Raw genomic sequence first — 5138 nt, 5'->3', positions numbered from 1 at the left:
TTTGGGACACTGCTACTTAAGAGCCCAATTGTAGAGTGAGTCCCGTCTACAAACCAAGGAGATTGTAATAAATGAGCAGATTTTTGAGCGTATCAAAGGGGCGATTGGAGAGGATGAATCTGCTCGGCCAAAGTAACATTGCGCATCGATTCTCCACCCATTTATCAAGCCAAAAAAAGAGTGGAGTCCCCATTGTGTACAATTGAAGAAATACAATTTCTAAAGGCAGGAAGACATTGTAAGAGGCCATTCCAGATAAATGACCTTCTTTGTGGGGGGCGATTATGGAGATTCCAAAGCGGGGAATTTTGGAAATAATTATAAAGAATTATCTCTCTTCCACACCAAGGTACTCCGGTGGTAAATTTCCACCACCATTTCCCTAAGAGTGCAAGATTGAAGTCATCTAAATTTAGAATTCCCCAACCCCCATGTTCTCTGGGTCTGCAGATACGATTCCAACTGACTAAACGCATCTTAGGTTTATCAATTTCTGCACCTGACCAAAAGAAATCCCTCCTAATCCTATCAATAGCTTTGATAACCCAAGAGGGAAGTCTAAAAATGGACATCCAATAGGTTGGGACGGCAGAAAGAACAGAGTTGACGAGTGTTAGTCGTCCACCCTAGAGATAAAAAGCTTGGATTTCCAAGAAGTTAATTTAGAACGAATTTTTTTGCAATTAGAATCTCCCGGTCTTGCCCTACGAGGTCTTTTTGCCGAGATTGGCACACCGAGGTAAAAATACCGGGAGAGTACCCCTTGTCAGATTGAGTGTCCTTGCTAGATGGTTATCAGGTAATTGAATACCTGAGGATTCAAATAAACATGTTTTATGGAAGTTGATCGCTAGCCCAGACATGCCTTGAAAAAGCAACAGAATGAGTTTAATGATTCTCAAGTCCTCAACACCGCCTGCTGTCACGATTAGCAGGTCATCTGCGTATTGTAAATTGCACATTTTGCCCCAATTCCCGATAGGTACTCCATACAAAATCCCTGAGTTCAAAGCATGATTGAACATAAGGCTTAGGACGTCAGTAACTAGGGCAAAGAGAATGGGTGAAAGTGGATCTCCCTGTCTCAGCCCACGAAGGTATCTAACATATCCATTCTGTTCGCCATTTACAATAAAGTTAGCTTTTGAGGACAGGAGAATTGCTTTGACCCATCCAATCCACTTTGATCCAAAACCATAAGCATGCATAAGTTCCACTAAAAATTCCCAATTTACCATGTCGAAGGCTTTAGCAAAGTCAACTTTAACTATATGCCCTTTGATGCGTCGCTTTTGTAGGCTAAAGATGAGCTCTTCCGCCGCCATGATGTTGTCAAGAATGCATCTTCCTTTGATGAAAGCGGATTGGGAATGATCAATGATGGAGTCGATGATCTTGCTTAGTCTATTTGCCAAAATTTTGGAGAGGATTTTAAGAACAGAATTTATAAGACTAATTGGCCGAAAATCACTTGGGCTTTCCGGGTTATCAAGTTTAGGAATTAGCGTAATGCTCGCCCAATTGATTCTTTCCAGGTTAGCCGTTCCATCGTAAAAATCCAAAGACGAGATTGAGAATGTCACTTTCTACGATGGACCAATATTTTTGGAAGAAAGAAATCGGGAAACCATCTGGTCCCGGGGCTTTGTCTGCTCCTAGATCGAATGTGGCTTGCTTAATCTCTTCTCTTGAGAATGGGAATTCTAGGGGTGTGAGATCTACCCTCTGTTTTCCTCTTAAGAGCGTGTTCCAAGAGAATAAGAAGCGGAACCCCTCATTTGATCCAAAATAAGATCGAAAATGATTAGCAAAGGTTCGCCCTAACTCCTTTGATCCTTCCACCAAATTGTTGTTAACTAGAAGTCGTGGGATGTAATTCCTGTTGCGCCTTCCATTCGCAAAAGCATGAAAGAATTTAGTGTTTTCATCTCCTTCTTTGACCCATTTGACTCTAGATCTTTGACGCCAGTATATCTCCTCTTGTTTGTGTTGTTAAGAGAAGTAAGCAACACATATTTAATTATAGTTCTTAAAATAAATAATAATAGAAAAATTATTTTGAAATTTTTTTATTTAAAAAAATAATACAACAAATATTTATTTATTTACCTAATTGTACTAATTAAAATTAATAATAATTGAAGTGAATTATTTAATTAATATTTAGTAATAATTTAAGTAAATAGGATATACAAAATATTTTACAAATTAAAAATTTATTATAAATAATTTTTCAATATTATTAATTTTATTAAGGGTAAAATAGTAATTTTACCACAAATTTTTTAATTTTTGGTTTCCATTAGCATTTCTTTATATTTTACATTATCATGGTTAATGGTCCAATCAACTCTTCGTTTTCCATTAGCATTCCTATTATGCAATTCAAATACATCCTTAATTTGTATTGATTTGGCATAAGTACGAGCCTATGAGTTCTTTTTTTTTTTTAAGTTTTTTCCAAAAGGGCTAATGACTTCTCATGATTATATCCTAGCCGTCGATGCAAATTTTTTTCAATCAGAGCCATTGATTTTCAAGAATTTAAAACCCTTCTTATCTTTAGCTATTACCCAAAAAAAAAATTCACGATCTAATTGTATCTCCACCGCCCACGATCTCTTATTGTTGTGAAAAAAAAAATAATTTCCAATCTTGCTTTCTTTTCCTTCTTGGTGGTGACATCGGCAAGGACGAGTGGATCTTCTTATCGAGAGTTGTTTTGCTTCTACTTACAAGGTAAGATCTTGGAGCTTTGTGCAGATTTTTAATTTCTTATTTTTCTTGATGCTTGTTGGCTCTGTGAGAGTTCTTCCTTTCTGAAACCCTAAAATTGTTCATATTTTTTTTATTTATTCACCTTTAAACCTTAGATTTAGCCCTTGAGTTTCTAGGGTTTGTTCCTAATTTGTAGTTTGAAGGAAATTTGTTTCTCTTTGATGTGTGCACCTAAGCATACTCTTAGGATCTTTGACTATGATGTTTTTATGGATTTAATCACATATCAAGGATGAAGTTTTGCATGATATATTTGATGTAATGCAATGTATGGTTGATTGAGATACAATCTTTCGCCATGAAAAAGGAATTATTAGCTGATTTAATTTGATAAGTTTTAGATTTTCATTTTTGATAATAGCAGAAATCTCTCTCCGATTTTAGGGATCTTAGAGGAAGAATTTGGAGAACAGTAAAATATAAAAGTTGTAGATTTTGATGTTACCTAAATACCTGCAAAATTTCAGAATTTTTACATAAGTATCCTATAAATTATAAGTTTTAGATGCAGGTGACGCGGATAGGATTTTTGTGCTACCCTTGAACAAGTTTTGATTAATTTTATGGTTGTAAGTTCTGATTTAGATTTAGATTTATATAAGAAAGATTTATATAAGAAAGTTATAGAGGACGATTTTATCTTTGACTCTGTAAAATTTTAGAATTTTTAGACATGTAAATTGTGAGATATGATCAAATTTCTATAGGAGTGCTCAATAATATTTCTGCAGCAAACATAAAGATTGCTTAGACAATTTGATGGTCTTGTACATGGAATTTGGAGAAGAGTAATATAACAAAGTTATAGAGTTTGATGTTTTCTAGATACCTGTAAAACGTTAGATTATTTGGATGAGTAGTTTAAAAGTTATAGCATTATTAGTGTAGTTGTGCCCAATGATATTACTGTGCAGAATCTGAAGACTGTTTGGTGTTTCTCATGGTCTTAGATGTTGTATATGGTAAAGCATAAAATAAGAAAGTGATTCATTACTGAGTTATCTGACTGCACATAAAATATTATTGCTTTTGAAGTTTTACATTGAGAGATATTCATATTTGAAAGGGATATGTCTGAATTACAAGGTTGCAGAAATAGTTGGAGATTCAATTGAATGTTGTAAATTGTGTATCACTCTAAGTTGTGTGAATTTTGGATATGTCATAGTGTTAGGTGTCTATTTTTTCCAAAATTTTAAAATTTGTGAAATGGAAAAGTGTATGTGAAGTTATGAGGGTTTTAGTACTCATTGATCACGTTGGAATTATTGATAGCTTTTAGAGTGGGTAATTGCTATTGTACCCTCGCAATAATCAATATTTGGGAGTGTAGAGTAATAGTTTGAACTTTTTGCATTTGTACCCTTCTAAAAATCTTTTTTTAATATTATTGCTTGTTAGCCTCGATTTTGTTATTGAAAGCTAATAGGATCTCTTCCCAAATATAGGGCATGCCAAAGGTGTAAGGTTTGAGAGTATTTTTGGGCGTTAATCAGGTAAGTATCCCACATATAAATCCTATTATATGTATATACTTGAAAATTCTAGTTTTGTGAACTTTTGGAATTTTTTAGATAAATACTGATTATTTTGATTTATATTTTGAATTATTTATTTATTATTATTTTCAGAATTACTTTAAATTATTTGAAACTTCGAGTTAGTGATATTTTATTTTGGATTAGAATTATCTGAAAGGTTTGAATATATATTTAAATTCATATCATTTAATTTCTAAAGTTTTAGACAACTTATCTAAATATGTATTATTTTAATTCTGAATTTCAGATATCTTTAGGCTGTGTTTGATTGGCAACATGGAAAATGGTTGGAAAAGAAAATTTTTCCATAGAACATTTTTCCATGAAAAAATTTTACATGAAAAATGAAAAAATAGTCGTTTGATTGGCATTATTTTCCTGCTAGAAAATCAAAAAAAATTTATGAAAAATTCAGATTTTGTTGTTTGATTGCCTCTTATTTTCACGGAAAATGAACCATTTTCCTTGGAAAAAATCTCATTTGTTGTTTGATTGCATCAATTTTCCCTGGAAAAAGTCACATTTTCCATGGAAATTTTTTAAAAATTATTAAAATTATAAACAGTGCTACGTGAAATTGAATCTTACCGTCAAAACGCCGCGGGATTTGTTCACTGATCTGGATAAATATATTTAAAATTTTATCGAGTTATATAATTTATCTATTTTTTAAAAAAAAAATTAAAAGAAAAGGAAAAACTTTTCTTTTAAATTTTTTTTAAAAAAGTTATTTTAAAATTATAAACAGCGCCACGTGGAATTGAATCTTACCATCAAAACGCCGCAGTATCTGTTCACTAATATGGATAAATTTATTTA

Source organism: Dioscorea cayenensis, chromosome 20 (genome assembly GCF_009730915.1).
Source record: "Dioscorea cayenensis subsp. rotundata cultivar TDr96_F1 chromosome 20, TDr96_F1_v2_PseudoChromosome.rev07_lg8_w22 25.fasta, whole genome shotgun sequence".
NCBI classification, from domain to species: domain Eukaryota; kingdom Viridiplantae; phylum Streptophyta; class Magnoliopsida; order Dioscoreales; family Dioscoreaceae; genus Dioscorea; species Dioscorea cayenensis.
Note: the sequence above shows the minus strand (reverse complement) of the source record.